This window comes from Triticum aestivum, chromosome 4B (genome assembly GCF_018294505.1).
Source record: "Triticum aestivum cultivar Chinese Spring chromosome 4B, IWGSC CS RefSeq v2.1, whole genome shotgun sequence".
NCBI classification, from domain to species: Eukaryota; Viridiplantae; Streptophyta; class Magnoliopsida; order Poales; family Poaceae; genus Triticum; species Triticum aestivum.
Window position 1 is genome coordinate 138,511,647 of NC_057804.1, and position 18,332 is coordinate 138,529,978.

Below are 18,332 nucleotides of genomic sequence, written 5' to 3' on the forward strand. Positions count from 1 at the left end.
TGCCACAGTCGAGCGTCTGAGCGACACCACATAAAGGGCTTTAAAAGAAATGCCACAGTCGGGCGTCTGAGCGACACCACATAAAGGGCTTTAAAAGAAACAATCATAGTGAATATCCCGGAGGTAGAACCATTCTAGGGATACTCAATAATAACAATAATATCACGGGTTAGTCCACAATAATAATAATCATAATTATCACAAATCACAGGTAGTAATTTCAGTTCTGGTTTAACAGTTTCACCTCCGAAGACCGACACTAAGACCGACACTTGACCCATCCCAGACTGTAATCCTTAACCATGGACACGGCTATTCGAATAGATTTAATCTCTGCAGAGAGTGTACTCTTTACCCGCGAGTAACGGATTTCATTAGTCCATCGGGACTAATTCCGTCTACGGTCTTTTTGTTGGAAACACACCTAACTTGCACACACCAGCTTAACTCACATGTGTCTGGAATCACCCACGACACCTGTCAAGCAAAACTCTAAGTGGGGAGGCTACAACCTCGATGTAACATGGGATCACAAAATTTATACCGCGCGCAAATTGGGGAAGCTATCCCCTTGGCTACAACCGAAACACCCATGCTCCCTGACCCGGTGGCATGACTACCGGATGCCTCCAGTATCTTCCACCATGGCCTCTCTGTACGGTGTGTGCTAGGAAGGGGTTGACAACTTACTGAACCGTACCCTACTTATCGTAGACACGAGTGGTAGTACGAAGCAAGTATGGGGGTTACTGGCACAAGACTCGATCTACGGTCGACTCAGGAGGTTGTAATATTTCCTGCATGATTAGTATAACAATGCATATATCTCAAACAACAGCTGGACACATCACATGACATACCCCTCATGCCATACCGGTCACGACCGTCTCGACAGAGGGGTAGGGACAAGACCGTGTCTACCCAAGACAGAGGCCTTCCTGGCTACCCTTCCGGTATGCATGAAAGATGTATGACGGTGATTTCCATTACAAATCATGTCAACTTCATTAGCATAAACTCATTAATATGCACCCATGAATGGGATCTCATCCTCACATAAAATGACGCATGCACGTGTCGCGGTGGTGTTGTCACCGAGTCAAACAACACACACAAAAAATTACACCAGGGTTCAGAATGCTTGCCTTTAGGTCATGGGAAAGAAGGGTGCATCCAAAAGATCTTGAAATCTTCAAAAATCCTATTTAAAAGAATATATATGAATTAATACACAACACAAAATAGCACAAAAAGTTGTTTTGAATTTTTTTCCAATAAATCTTAAAATAAACTAGACAATATTTGAGAGAGGTAGGAAAAAGAATTAATTCATTTGGAGTTGTATTTAAAAAGATACAGCCAGTCAAAGTTTGGTCAAAAATCTGTTTTTTAAATAAAAACAGAAAAAGAAAACGTTTCGAAATATACGTACACGTCGAAGGCGCATTTTGGAAATGCGCTTACACTTATCCAGCATGGACTGTGCCCAAGTCACTAACAGTGGGCCCGCCTGGCCCACTGGTCAAGTTTGACTAGTCCACTTCCCTCCTCTTCCTCTGCCCGAGAGAGGGGGCGGGACTCCGGCGACGCTCGCCGGCGAACGGCGGCACCGCTCGACAAACGGAGGTCACCCACGGGCTCAGGGGGTCGAGGTGGTTACTCCGGTGGTGGTTTCGTCCTCTGGGGTGGACGGAGCTGCCGGCGATGAGCTCCGCGGCGGACGGAGGTCGTCGGAAAAAGTGAAATCTCGCCCGCGGCGAGTCCCGATCAAGATTGAGTAGGGGGACGGGCTCACGGGAGGATGTGGGGGTTCCTGGTGGAGAGAGTGGAGAGGGGGAGGCCCTGGTGGCGCCGGAATGGTCGGGGCCGTGGTGGCGGTTGGAGTTGCCGGAGAGGAAGAAGACAACTCCCTCCCTTCGATTGACGGCCAGGGGGGCACGAGTGGAATGGTGTGAGGCTGCCTGCGTGCGGGTTTGAGCTCGGGGGCCTCTTTTATAGCACAATCGAGTCGGTTTGCGGCGGCCGTGGATAAGCTTGCCGGCGACCGTCGTTCTGTAGCCAGGTCGACATGGCGGCGACATGCGCTAGAGGACGAAGCTGCGGATGAGCACGCACTGCTCCAGGAGGCAGGTGGCAAGCGCTGGTGGCTTGGGCGGCACTGGCTAGCGCAGGAGCGGTCAGGCGGTGGTGGCGGCTAGCAGCTGGCCTGCCGGCGACGTGGCGAGTGCTGCGGGGTTGGTGGGTGCAAAAGGGGACATTGCGTGCTGGCTGCGGTCGGTCACGGACCGAGTTGAGTGCGGGGCGTGACGCGGCGGCTCGGCGCTTGGGGGTGCCAAACGCACGCTCTGGGTGCGCCTAGAGCATGCCCGGGACATGCTCGACGAAATGCCACGGCAGCCTAGAGGTCGCGGTTGAGGCTGGAAATGAGCAGGTCTAGTCTAGGGTTAGCAATGGAATCCAGGGACATGGTGATTTGGTCAGGGGCTCAAGTTCATCAAGTAAAGTTGAAGTCATGCCAAATCTGGCTGTGCACTCAGAGTGTTTGACAAAATGCCAAAGGCACCTAGGTAGTTCTTGGAGTGGCCAAATTGTCCAGATCAGTGTCTCTATGGGTGCAAGAGAGGGTGGTGAAGTTAGTTTGCAAGAAGGAGAAACTTGCTAGTGCAAGTTTTGCAAAACTACTCTTCTGGACAGGAAGTAAATGGCATTATTACAAGGGCCAAAAGTGTTCCAAAGAGAGCATGCTCCTGGACTTAGGGGTTTTGCAGGGTTGGCTACAAGCATGAGAAAGCACAAAGTCACTAGAGCAAGAAATCATAGGGTTGCAGTAGAAAACACAAGTCTGGTCCAGAATGAAAAGGAGGTTGATGCACTCAAATCTTCCAAAGAACATCACTATGTTTTTGCATAAAGTTGGATGGCATGCTACTACTGACATCCCATAATTTTGGTGGAGGCTCTAGGGAAATATTTAATTGGGTTGTAGTGCAAAAATGCCCACTGGACCAGAGAAGAAAAACAGGTGTAACACTCAAAATAAGCAATGAAATAATTTTATTATTACACAAAAGTGATCTAGGGGCATCACAAGACATCTCCAAAATTTGGTTGGAATATTAGTGAAAGTTATCAACAGGTTGCAGTACAAACAGAGCTCCAAAATTTAAAACAAGCCATTTTAATGATTAAAGCTCAGGATGAAATAATTTAATACATAAATCTATTGATTTAGAAATTGTTTTAATGAGATGGCATAGAAGTCCAATATTTTGGAAAGCTCCACTTGGGAAAGATAAAACTCATTAACATAAAAAGAAGAGTTTTCTTTCTGAAATCCACAGAAAGGTCCAGAATGCAAAATTTTAAAACACCTGGCAAGATTTTAATATCAAAAATTTGGTTAAATTTTTGGGGTGTTACAAAACTGGATGGGCCCGGAGGGTTTCTTTTGAATGGCTTCTTCCGCTGACCAGGTTTAGGCCTATGAATCCGGCATTAACTGCCGTATCCTCAGTATTGTCGCCGTTAATGCGGCGCTTGTGCTTGTTGCAACGTGACCTGCCATTGTTGTCCTTGGTATCCGAATTGCCAGGGCTCTTGGTTATGTTATTGCTGCGAGCTAGCCAGCTGTCTTCTCCCGCGCAAAAGCGGGTCATGAGTGTCGTGAGGGCTGCCATAGATTTCGGTTTTTCCTGTCCTAGGTGCCGGGCAAGCCATTTGTCTCGAATGTTGTGCCTGAAGGCTGCAAGGGCCTCGGCGTCCGGACAGTCGACTATTTGATTTTTCTTGGTTAGGAACCGTGTCCAGAATTGTCTGGCCAATTCCTCTGGCTGCTGGATTATGTGGCTTAGGTCATCGGCGTCTGGTGGTCGCACATAAGTGCCCTGTAAGTTGTCAAGGAATACGGATTCCAGGTCCTCCCAGCAACTAATTGACTCTGCTGGCAGGCTGTTAAGCCAATGTCGAGCTGGTCCTTTAAGCTTGAGCGGGAGGTATTTGATGGCGTGTAGATCATCACAACGGGCCATGTGGATATGAAGGAGATAATCCTCGATCCATACCGCGGGATCTGTTGTGCCATCGTATGATTCGATGTTTACGGGTTTAAAACCCTCGGGGATTTGATGATCCATTACTTTGTCTGTGAAGCATAGTGGGTGTGCGGCGCCCCTGTACTGGGCTATATCACGACGCAGCTCGGATGACCTTTGTCTGTTGTGTTCGGCCTGGCCGTATTTATCGTATACAGCATGATGGTTATCGTCACGTGACGTGGGGCGCCCACGCGATCCGTAGATCGATCTTGTTTGCCTTGCCTTATCCTCCGATATGTCTCGCAGGTCTGTTGTGTTTCCCCGTGCTCTGGTATTCTTGGAGCAGCGCGGGGGTGCGGCTTGGGTTGAGGGCCGAAAGGCCTCTCTGTCGTGGCCACGGGGTGGCTGATCGGGTGCATCGTACGCTGGTGATGTAGGTTTAGTTGCTTCCTCCTCTAGTTGGGGTAGCAGCCTGCGCTTTGGGTAGCTCTTGTGGGGGCGTTCGAGTTTATACTCTTCGGCCGCCAGGACTTCAGTCCATCTGTTGGCTAGCAAGTCTTGGTCAGCTCTAAGCTGTTTTTTTTTTCTTGAGGCTGCTCGTCGTGGCCATAACCCTGCGTTTGAAACGCTCTTGTTTGACGGGATCCTCTGGCACGACGAATTCGTTGTCGTCGAGGCTTGCCTCGTCTTCGGAGGGAGGCATTTAATTGTCGTCCTCGACCTCCCTGTCTGCCGCTCTCTCATGAGGGCTGGCTCCTTCGTCCTCCTGCGCTGAATCCTGCTGGAGGGGGTTGTCTTCGACACTGTCCGGGGTGTTGTTGTCTTCAGTGTCAGGCTCGCCGTTTTTGTTTTGGCGGGATTTAGAGCGGCGCCGCTGACGTCGGCGCTTGGGTTGCTTCTTGGAGGGGTCGTCCTCCATTTTTTCATCGCCATCCCCTTCTTTGGGGGTGTCCACCATGTATATGTCATATGACGAGGTGGCTTTCCAGTGCCCTATGGGTGCTGGTTCTTGGTTGTCTCCTTCATCGGCGTCCATACCGTGATGTCTTCGGAGTCGAAGTCGAGCATGTCGGTTACATCGTCGACAGTGGCTACAAAGTGGGTGGTGGGTGGGTTTCGAATTTCTTCGTCGTCCGCATCCCAACCATGCTGACCATAGTCTGACTAGGGCTCTCCTGACAAAGAGAGAGACTTTAGTGAATTCAGGATATCACCAAAGGGCGAGTGCTGAAAGACGTCCGGGGCGGTGAACTCCATGATCGGAGCCCAATCGGGTTCGATCGGAAGGGGTGTAGAAGATTCGGAGTCCGGAACGGAGTCCGGCACCTTGGAGTCACAGGCCTTGCACGTTGGGGAACGTAGCAGAAATTCAAAATTTTCCCTACGTAACACCAAGATCTATCTATGGAGAGACCAGCAACGAGTAGAAAGGGAGTGCATCTACATACCCTTGTAGATCGCTAAGCGGAAGCGTTCAAGTGAACGGGGTTGATGGAGTCGTACTCGTCGTGATTCAGATCACCGATGATCAAGTGCCGAACGGACGGCACCTCCGCGTTCAACACACGTACAGCCCGGTGACGTCTCCCACGCCTTGATCCAGCAAGGAGAGAGGGAGAGGTTGAGGAAGACTCCATCCAACAGCAGCACAACGGCGTGGTGGTGGTGGAGGAGCGTGGCAATCCCGCAGGGCTTCGCCAAGCACCATGGGAGAAGAGGAGGAGGGAGAGGGGCAGGGCTGCACCAACGAGAGATCAAATCGCGTGTTATGGGCAGCCCCTAGGCCACATATATATAGGGGAAGGGGAGGGTTGCGCCCCCTTTAGGGTTTCCCACCCCAAGGGGCGGCGGCCAGCCTCCAGATGGGTTTTGGGGTGCGGCCAAGAGAGGGGGGGAGGAGTCCAACCTCCCCAAGGCACCTCGGAGGTGCCTTCCCCTTTGAGGACTCTTCCCTCTAGGGTTCCCTAGGCGCATGGGCCTCTTGGGGCTGGTGCCCTTGGCCCATGTAGGCCAAGGCGCACCCCCTACAGCCCATGTGCCCCCCCGGGGCAGGTGGCCCCACCCGGTGGGCCCCCAGGACCCTTCCGGTGGTCCCGGTACAATACCGATAAACCCCGAAACTCTTCCGGTGTCCAAAATAGGACTTCCCATATATAAATCTTTACCTCCGGACCATTCTGGAACTCCTCGTGACGTCCGGGATCTCATCCGGGACTCCGAACAACATTCAGTAACCACATACAAGCTTCCTTTATAACCCTAGCGTCATCGAACCTTAAGTGTGTAGACCCTACGGGTTCGGGAGACATGCAGACATGACCGAGACGTTCTCCGGTCAATAACCAACAGCCGGATCTGGATACCCATGTTGGCTCCCACATGTTCCACGATGATCTCATCGGATGAACCACGATGTCAAGGACTCAATCGATCCCGTATTCAATTCCCTTTGTCTAGCGGTATTTTACTTGCCCGAGATTCGATCGTCGGTATCCAATACCTTGTTCAATCTCGTTACCGGCAAGTCACTTTACTCGTTCCGTAACACATCATCCCGTGATCAACTCCTTGGTCACATTGCGCATATGATGATGTCCTACCGAGTGGGCCCAGAGATACCTCTCCGTTTACACGGAGTGACAAATCCCAGTCTCGATCCGCATAAAACAATAGATACTTTCGGAGATACCTGTAGTGCACCTTTATAGTCACCCAGTTACGTTGTGACGTTTGATACACCCAAAGCACTCCTACGGTATCCAGGAGTTACACGATCTCATGGTCAAAGGAAGAGATACTTGACATTGGCAAAGCTCTAGCAAATGAACTACACGATCTTTGTGCTATGCTTAGGATTGGGTCTTGTCCATCACATCATTCTCCTAATGATGTGATCCCGTTATCAACGACATCCAATGTCCATAGCCAGGAAACCATGACTATCTGTTGATCACAATGAGCTAGTCAACTAGAGGCTCACTAGGGACATATTGTGGTCTATGTATTCACACGTGTATTACGATTTGCGGATAATACAGTTATAGCATGAATAAAAGACAATTATCATGAACAAGGAAATATAATAATAATACTTTTATTATTGCCTCTAGGGCATATTTCCAACAGTCTCCCACTTGCACTAGAGTCAATAATCTAGTTCACATCGGCATGTGATTAACACTCACAGGTCACATCGCCATGTGACTAATACCCAAGAGTTTACTAGAGTCAGTAGTCTAGTTCACATCACTATGTGATTAACACTCAATGAGTTTTATGTTTGATCATGTTGCTTGTGAGAGAGGTTTTAGTCAATGGGTCCGAACCTTTCAGATCCGTGTGTGCTTTACAAATCTCTATGTCATCTCCTAGATGTAGCTACCACGCTCTATTTGGAGCTGATCCAAATAACTGTTCTACTTGGAGCTATTCTAAATTGTTGCTCCATTATATGTATCCGGTGTCTCTACTTAGAGCTATCTGGATAGGTGTTAAGCTTGCATCGACATAACCTTTACGACGAACTCTTTTACCACCTCCATAATCGAGAAAATTCCTTAGTCCACTAGTTACTAAGGATAACTTTGACCGCTGTCCTATGATCCATTCATGGATCACTCTTGTACCCCTTGACTGACTCATGGCAAGGCACACTTTCGGTGCGGTACACAGCATAGCATACTGAAGAGCCTACGTCTTAAGCATAGGGGACGACCTTCGTCCTTTCTCTCTATTCTGCCGTGGTCAAGCTTTAAGTCTTAACTTCGTACCTTACAACTCAGGCAAGAACTCCTTCTTTGACTGGTTCATCTTGAACACCTTCAAGATCATGTCAAGGTATGTGCTCATTTGAAAGTACCATTAAGCGTTTTGATCTATCCTTATAGATCTTGATGCTTAATGCTCAAGTAGCTTAATCCAGGTTTTCTATTGAAAAACACCTTTCAAATAACCCTATATGCTTTCTAGAAATTCTACATCGTTTCTGATCATCAATATGTCAACAACATATACTCATCAGAAATTCTATAGTGCTCCCACTCACTTCTTTGGAAATACAAGTTTCTCATAAACTTTGTACAAACCCAAAATCTTTGATCATCATCAAAGCATACTTTCCAACTCCGAGATGCTCACTCCAGTCCTTAGAAGGATCGCTGGAGCTTGCATACCTTTTAGCATCCTTAGGATCGACAAAAACTTTCTGATTGTATTACATACAACCTTTCCTCACGAAAACTGGTAAGGAAACTCGTTTTGATATCCATTTGCCAGATTTCATAAATACAGCTAATGCTAACATGAATCCGACGCACTTTAAGCATCGCTACGAGTGAGAAGATCTCATCGTAGTCAACTCCTTGAACTTGTCGGAAAACACTTCGCCACAAGTCGAGCTTCATAGATGGTGACATTACCATCCTCGTCCGTCTTCTTCTTAAAAGATCCATTTATCTCAATGGATTGCCGATCATCGGGCAAGTCCATCAAAGTCCATGCTTTGTTCTGATATATGGATACTATCTCGGATTTCATGGCTTCTAACCATTTGTCGGAATTCGGGCCCACCATCGCTTCTCCATAGCTCGTAGGTTCATTGTTGTCTAGCAACATGACCTTCAAGACAGGATTACGTACCACTCTGAAGTAGTACGCATCCTTGTCATCCTACGAGGTTTGGGAGTGACTTGATCCGAAGTTTCATGATCAATATCATAAGCTTCCACTTCAATTGGTGTAGGTGCCACAGGAACAACTCCATGTGCCCTGTCACACACTAGTTGAAGAGACGGTTCAATAACCTCATCAAGTCTCCACCATCCTCCCACTCAATTCTTTTGAGATAAACTTTTCCTCGAGAAAGGACCCGATTCTAGAAACAATCCATATTGCTTTCGGATCTGAATTAGGAGGTATACCCAACTGTTTTGGGTTTCCTATGAAGATGCGTTTTATCCGCTTTGGGTTCGAGCTTATCAACCTGAAACTTTTTCATATAAGCGTCGCAACCCCAAACTTTTAAGAAACGACAACTTAGGTTTCTATAAACCATAATTCATACGGTGTCATCTCATCGGAATTACGTGGTGCCCTATTTAAAGTGAATGTGGTTGTCTCTAATGCCTAACCCATGAACGATAGTGGTAATTCGATAAGAGACATCATGGTACGCACCATATCCAATAGGGTGCAACTATGATGTTTGGACACACCATCACACTATGGTGTTCCAGGCGGTATTAATTGCGAAACAATTTCCACAATGTCTTAATTGTGTGCCAAAACTCGTAACTCAGATATTCATCTCTATGATCATATCATAGACATTTTATCCTCTTGTCACAATGATCTTCTACTTCACTCTGAAATTACTTGAACCATTCAATAATTCAGACTTGTGTTTCATCAAGTAAATATTCTCAACATCTACTCGAATCATCTGTGAAGTAAGAGCATAACGATATTCACTGCATGCCTCAGCACTCATTGGATTGGACACATCAAAATGTGTTACTTCCAACAAGTTGCTATCTTGTTCCATCTTACTGAAAACGAGGCTTTTCAGTCATCTTGCCCATGTGGTATGATTTGCATATCTCAAGTGATTCAAAATCAAGTGAGTCCAAACGGTCCATTTGCATGGAGTTTCTTCATGCATATACACCAATAGACATGGTTCGCATGTCTCAAACTTTTCAAAAATGAGTGAGTCCAAAGATCCATCAACATGGAGCTTCTTCATGCGTTTTATACCATTATGACTTACATGGCAGTGCCACAAGTAAGTGGTACTATCATTACTATCTTATATCTTTTGGCATGAAAATGTGTATCACTACGATCGAGATTCAATAAACCATTCATTTTAGGTGCAAGACCATTGAAGGTATTATTCAAATAAATAGAGTAACCATTATTCTCTTTAAATGAATAACCGTATTGCGATAGACATAATCCAATCATGTCTATGCTCAACGCAAACACCAAATCTCGATGGTAGAGGGAGCGTGCGATGCTTGATCATATCAACATTGGAAACACTTCCAACACATATCGTCAGCCCACCTTTAGCTAGTCTCTGTTTATGCCGTAGCTTTTATTTCGAGTTACTAACACTTAGCAACCGAACCGGTATCTAATACCCTGGTGCTACTAGGAGTACTAGTAAAGTACACATTAACATAATGTATATCCAATATACTTCTATCGACCTTGCCACCCTTCTCATCTACCAAGTATCTAGGGTAATCTTGCTCCAGTGGTTGTTCCCCTTATTACAGAAGCACTTAGTCTCGGGTTTGGGTTCAACCTCGGGTTTCTTCATTGGTGCAGCAGCTGATTTGCCGTTTCATGAAGTATCCCTTCTTGCCCTTGCCCTTCTTGAAACTAGTGGTTTCACCAACCATCAACAATTGATGCTCCTTCTTGATTTCTACTTTCGCGGTGTCAAACATCGCGAATACCTCAAGGATCATCATATCTATCCCTGATATGTTATAGTTCATCACGAAGCTCTAGCAGCTTGGTGGCAATGACTTTGGGGAAACATCACTATCTCATCTGGAAGATTAACTCCCACTTGATTCAAGTGATTGTTGCACTCAGACAATCTGAGCACAAGCTCAATGATTGAGCTTTTCTCCCTTAGTTTGCAGGCTAAGAAAATCGTCGGAGGTCTTATACCTCTTGACATGGGCACGAGCCTGAAATCCCAATTTCAGCCCTCGAAACATCTCATATGTTCCGCGATGTTTCGAAAAACGTCTTTGGTGCCTCTACTTAAACCATTTAACTGAACTATCACGTAGTTATCAAAACGTGTATGTCCGATGTTCGCAACATCCACAAACGACGTTTGGGGTTCAGCACACTAAGCGGTGCATTAAGGACATAAGCTTTCTACTGTCCGCATAATTGCTACTTTCAACTTTCAACTATATTTTCTCTAGGAACATATCTAAAACAGTAGAACTATAGCGTGAGCTACGACATAATTTGCAAAAGGTCTTTTGACTATGTTCAGGATAATTAAGTTCATCTTATGAACTCCCACTCAGATAGACATCCCTCTGGTCATCTAAGTGATCACATGATCCGAGTCAACTAGGCCGTGTCCGATCATCACGTGAGACGGACTAGTTAACGTCGGTGAACATCTTCATGTTGATCGTATCTACTATACGACTCATGCTCGACCTTTCGGTCTCCGTGTTCCGAGGCCATGTCTGTACATGCTAGGCTCGTCAAGTTAACCCTAAGTGTTTTCGCTGTGTAAAACTATCTTACACCCGTTGTATGTGAACGTAAGAATCCATCACACCCGATCATCACGTGGTGCTTAGAAGCGACGAACCGTAGCAACGGTGCACAGTTAGGGGAGAACACTTCTTGAAATTTTGTAAGGGATCATCTTATTTACTACCGTCGTTCTAAGCAAACAAGATGCATAAACATGATAAACATCACATGCAATCAAATAGAGTAGTGACATGATATGGCCAATATCATATAGCTCCTTTGATCTTCATCTTCGGGGCTCCATGATCATCATCGTCACCGGCATGACACCATGATCTCCATCATCATGATCTCCATCATCGTGTCTTCATGAAGTTGTCACGCCAACGACTACTTCTACTTCTATGGCTAACGCATTTAGCAATAAAGTAAAGTAAGTTACATGGCGTTCTTCAATGACACACAGGTCATACAAAAAATAAAGACAACTCCTATGGCTCCTGCCGGTTGTCATACTCATCGACATGCAAGTCGTGAATCCTATTACAAGAACATGATCAATCTCATACATCACATATCATTCATCACATTCTTCTTGGCCATATCACATCACATAGCATACCCTGCAAAAACAAGTTAGACGTCCTCTAATTGTTGTTGCATGTTTTACGTGGCTGCTATGGGTTTCTAGCAAGAACGTTTCTTACCTACGCAAGACCACAACATGATATGCCAATTGCTATTTACCCTTCATAAGGACCCTTTTCATCGAATCCGTTCCGACTAAAGTGGGAGAGACTGGCACCCGCTAGCCACCTTATGCACCAAGTGCATGTCAATCGGTGGAACCTGTCTCACGTAAGAGTACGTGTAAGGTCGGTCCGGGCCGCTTCATCCCACAATACCGTCGAAACAAGATTGGACTAGTAACGGTAAGCATATTGAACAACATCAACGCCCACAACTACTTTGTGTTCTACTCGTGCAAAGAATCTACGCAATAGACCTAGCTCATGATGCCACTGTTGGGGAACGTAGCAGAAATTCAAAATTTTCCCTACGTAACACCAAGATCTATCTATGGAGAGACCAGCAACGAGTAGAAAGGGAGTGCATCTACATACCCTTGTAGATCGCTAAGCGGAAGCGTTCAAGTGAACAGGGTTGATGGAGTCGTACTCGTCGTGATTCAGATCACCGATGATCAAGTGCCGAACGGACGGCACCTCCGCGTTCAACACACGTACAGCCCGGTGACGTCTCCCACGCCTTGATCCAGCAAGGAGAGAGGGAGAGGTTGAGGAAGACTCCATCCAACAGCAGCACAACAGCGTGGTGGTGGTGGAGGAGCGTGGCAATCCCGCAGGGCTTCGCCAAGCACCATGGGAGAAGAGGAGGAGGGAGAGGGGCAGGGCTGCACCAACGAGAGATCAAATCGCGTGTTATGGGCAGCCCCTAGGCCTCATATATATAGGGGAAGGGGAGGGTTGCGCCCCCTTTAGGGTTTCCCACCCCAAGGGGCGGCGGCCAGCCTCCAGATGGGTTTTGGGGTGCGGCCAAGAGAGGGGGGGAGGAGTCCAACCTCCCCAAGGCACCTCGGAGGTGCCTTCCCCTTTGAGGACTCTTCCCTCTAGGGTTCCCTAGGTGCATGGGCCTCTTGGGGCTGGTGCCCTTGGCCCATGTAGGCCAAGGCGCACCCCCTACAGCCCATGTGGCCCCCCGGGGCAGGTGGCCCCACCCGATGGGTCCCCGGGACCCTTCCGGTGGTCCCGGTACAATATCGATAAACCCCGAAACTCTTCCGGTGTCCAAAACAGGACTTCCCATATATAAATCTTTACCTCCGGACCATTCCGGAACTCCTCGTGACGTCCGGGATCTCATCCTGGACTCCGAACAACATTCGGTAACCACATACAAGCTTCCTTTATAACCCTAGCATCATCGAACCTTAAGTGTGTAGACCCTACGGGTTCGGGAGACATGCAGACATGACCGAGACGTTCTCTGGTCAATAACCAACAGCGGGATCTAGATACCCATGTTGGCTCCCACATGTTCCACGATGATCTCATCGGATGAACCACGATGTCAAGGACTCAATCGATCCCGTATTCAATTCCCTTTGTCTAGCGGTATTTTACTTGCCCGAGATTCGATCGTCAGTATCCAATACCTTGTTCAATCTCGTTACCGGCAAGTCACTTTACTCATTCCGTAACACATCATCCCGTGATCAACTCCTTGGTCACATTGCGCATATGATGATGTCCTACCGGGTGGGCCCAGAGATACCTCTCCGTTTACACGGAGTGACAAATCCCAGTCTCGATCCGCATAAAACAATAGATACTTTCGGAGATACCTATAGTGCACCTTTATAGTCACCCAGTTACGTTGTGACGTTTGATACACCCAAAGCACTCCTACGGTATCCAGGAGTTACACGATCTCATGGTCAAAGGAAGAGATACTTGACATTGGCAAAGCTCTAGCAAATGAACTACACGATCTTTGTGCTATGCTTAGGATTGGGTCTTGTCCATCACATCATTCTCCTAATGATGTGATCCCGTTATCAACGACATCCAATGTCCATAGCCAGGAAACCATGACTATCTGTTGATCACAACGAGCTAGTCAACTAGAGGCTCACTAGGGACATATTGTGGTCTATGTATTCACACGTGTATTACGATTTGCGGATAATACAGTTATAGCATGAATAAAAGACAATTATCATGAACAAGGAAATATAATAATAATACTTTTATTATTGCCTCTAGGGCATATTTCCAACATTACAAAGGACTAGGCTGGTATTCGGCTCTATCACCGTAGAGACTGCGGCTCCTGGGGCGGCGTCCAACCGTCCGTTCCCGACTGACCCAGTTGGCTCTGAGCTAATGGTCGGAGCGGGCACCTGAGCGGCGCTCTGGGCGCTATCCGGCGGCAGAGCTAGATCATGCCCATCGTGACAGTGCGGCTTGCTCGGCTGTGGCTCAAATCCGTCGAAGATCAAGTCCCCGCGGATGTTGGTCGTGTAGTTTAAGCTTCCAAGCCTAACCTGATGGACATGGGCGTAGCTTTCGATCTGCTCTAGATGGCCAAGTGAATTGGCCCGCAGTGCGAAACCGCCGAATACGAAGATCTGTCCGGGGAGGAAAGTCTCACCCTGGACCGCATCATGGTTGATGATTGAAGAAGCCATCGGGCCTAAAGGTGACAACACAGAGGAACTCTCAATGAAAGCACCAATGTCGGTGTCAAAACCGGCGGATCTCAGGTAGGGGGTCCCGAACTATGCGTCTAGGCGGATGATAACAGGAGACAAGGGACACGATGTTTTTACCCAGGTTCGGGCCCTCTTGATGGAGGTAAAACCCTACTCCTGCTTGATTAATATTGATGATATGGGTAGTACAAGAGTTGATCTACCACGAGATCAGAGAGGCTAAACCCTAGAAGCTAGCCTATGGTATGATTGTTGTTCGTCCTACGGACTAAAACTCTCCGGTTTATATAGATACTGGAGAGAGCTAGGGTTACATAGAGTCGGTTACAATGGGAGGAGATCTTCATATCATATCGCCAAGCTTGCCTTCCACGCCAAGGAAAGTCCTATCTGGACACGGGACGAAGTCTTCAATCTTGTATCTTCATAGTCCGGGAGTCCGACCAAAGGTCATAGTCCGGCCATCCGGACACCCCCTAATCCAGGATTCCCTCAGCCATTTCCAGCCCATGTTATCTTTCGGCCTTCTAAGAGCCCATTTATTCTTGGGCTCATTTCCAGCATTTGTTTACTTACAGACCATTACTGCCATTTTCTGCTTGTGGGCCAAATTCAGCCCTGTGTTACAGTCGGCCCGTTTGTGGTCTGTTAATACGTTGGGCCATTTTCATAGCATCATCAAATACGGCCTATTAAGGATGGCCCGTTATGGTCGGCCCATGAACGGACGATTCCAACTCTAGCCTGTTTACGGCCATAATGCGGCCTGTTATTGGCCCATGTTTGGCCAATCGATCATACGGCCCGTATAAGGCCCATTGATGATACGGCCCATAGAAGGCCCATTGTTTCTACGGCCCGTAGAAGGCCCATTGTTTCTATGGCCCGTAGAAGGCCCACTATTTCTACGGCCCATAGAAGGCCCACTTTTTCTACGGCCCGTAGGAGGCCCAGTGTCACTATAGTAAATATTAGCCCATGGTTATTGTGGCCTAGTTTTAAAAAATAGGTTATTGCAGCCACTAGCAAACCGCGAAAAAAGAACTGCAATGACTACAAGCAAACAAATAAACAAGACAACAAGGAAATAAATAAGCAAGCAACTTACGCTAGGCTATCACGGCTATCACACATATTACATCCACTAGGCATCAAAGTTCGCCACCAGTGTAAATAAACGCGCCGACAAAAGAATATACAAAACTGAGAGCACTTCAGAAGGCACTAGGCCAGGCCAGGTCGGGCCCCCCAAACAGCCGAAGAAGCTGAGTAGACCTTAGTTGTGTCAATGATAGATGCATCAACACTAGATTAATGGCATGATGGTGCGCATGGAAGTCCTCTGACATCTTCATTGCATCCTTGATTTCAAGTCGGAGCTGAGCTGAAGCAAGCCTTTCCGCTTTAAGTTGAGACTGAAGAAGTCGAACTGATTGACGCAGCAACTGCACATAGGTTGTCTCACACCTGCTGGTGAGTAGCTTCAACTCACTGTCTTCATCAAGACAGGACCTTGGGGTCATCTCACTGTCCTCAAGATGGTTTGGCTCACTATCTTCCCTAAAGTTCTGCCTGGCGTAAGAGACACGACTCTGAAAGAGAAACAAGGAGACACGTAACAGGTTTCACAATTATATAAGAAAATAAATGGATTTGTTCTGCATAAGGAACATGTTTTTACAACTACAATTTGAAACTGGTAGTTGTTGCAAACATCCAATCAGATGTAAACAGCAAAGCAAACAACAGTGGAGGAAATGATGCCTATCCAAATCTATACTAGAACAAAGTTTAAAGGCTTGAGAAGGATGAACTTACATTACATGTTAACACGGGCTGGACAAAGCCCTTCTCCATGTTGATGGAAGGATAATTCAATAAATTCCCGAAAGAAAATTCTTTATAAGCGTTGCCATTATTCTACATTTTCCAAAGAGTAAATATAGATCAAATAATATTGGAAGAAACATAGGATAATGAAGCTCAGGTGTAGACTGATGATACATAATCAAATAGCAATTAATAAAGTACAGCATTACAAGGAAAAAGGGAGAGAGGTACTGACAAGAGCAATGCAGAGCCCAAAATTGTTTTGAGATCGTATGATCCTTTGAGCAAGGAGATTCATCTGAAATTAGTTTTCATACAAGAGAGAAGGTAAGGCACAAGCAGAAACTTAGGAGTTCAAATTTTGAATTGATATCATAGATAGTACCTGACGCTGGGCTCCCAGCAGTTCTAATAGGGGTTTGGCCACTAGAGTAGGGGTAAAGTGTGGTACAGTTGGGCCTGTGTTTTCTATGGCTGCTGATCTATCTGATTTAACAGGTATCACTACCTTTTCCAAATACCTAGTTTGTACTCCTTGAGGATCTGCACTCACCCTCTTCCTTTTGGACATCTATTACGAAAGAACAACATTTGACTGGAAAAACATAGTATGACGACACATGGAATAGGTACAGAAAATGGATAGGTATGGCATATACTCATATACGATGCTTAAACTATGCAGATGGTGTGACAAAGTAGAAGTAATGCAAGAGGTTAGATGCAAAATATGTGCGAGAAATACAACTTTGCAAAGTTAGAGCAAGCACCTTGATGGGTGAATACGATAGGCCATCCTCCACCATGCCAAGTTTGTTAGCCAGTGGATCGTTCCGCAATATTCCTCTCGTGTGCCCATTCTCATATTCATTTTGATAATGTTCAATATCTGACATGCATGAAAACATAAAAACAAGTGAGATTTTCTTTGTAATGCAGAAGTGATTCTAATCTAATACCGCCTCCCTGTAAACCCCTTTGTGCTATCTCTGCAATTCTTTTAAGAGATGACATGCATGCTGTAATATGTTGTGTGCATTAATATAATGTGGCCTACTAGTCAAAATATGAGAGCTCCAGAAGTGATGACACTTCGCAGATGACAACTTCAACATATAGTAAAGAAGAACAAGTTGACCTGACCTGGCAGATTCAAAATATACTAAGGGAGAACAACTCGACCTGACCAGTCGACCGCAAGAGAAGAGTATCATCTTAAAGAAGAGAAGAAGAGCAAGCAGATTGAAGATATTACAAGTCTTTCAATACAATGTCGGTTGGCCACCCATGATGAACCAGAGCGCACAGAGAAATACTATTCTTTCCGGTCACTCCATATGTGGCTCACATGCATTTCGAAACTAAAGTAGGAACATTTAGCTAACCAATTAAACATCTCTCAGCTTTACTAATATCAGCAATAATATCAGATATGAATTTGTACAACTAAGCTTGTTTAGCTCAATGGGTGGAGCATTGCTATTACGACACGAACCACGTAGGCTGATTGTGGTCATCATAAAATGGGGAAACCATAAGCATGATGAGTACAGTGTTGACCGTGGTAGTGGGATGGCAGGTCTGAAGCTGCAAACCGCGCAAAGGGTAGTTAGCAATAGATGTTTGCTTTGAAATAACAACAAAGATTTGGTATGGACAAGAAAGTACGGTCAACAAGTGACAAAGAAATGCTTATGCTGTCTCTCTATATGTCGCGATGTGCATTTGGAAACTAAATTGGGACCTTTAGCTAACCAATTAAATGTGTCGGTTAACTAATAACGGTATCATATCACAATCATATTTAAACAACTAAACTTTTGAATTCTGAGTGTTGTGTTGTTTAGCTTGAAGGGTGGAGTAATGCTAGTACGACAGAAAGCACCTACGCAGATCATAGTAGAGTAGATAAAATGGGAAAACCCTAAGCATCAAGAGAAAAATCGGGAAAGTGGAACTAGCTAGACCAGTGGGTGGCGCACATGCTTTTCGAA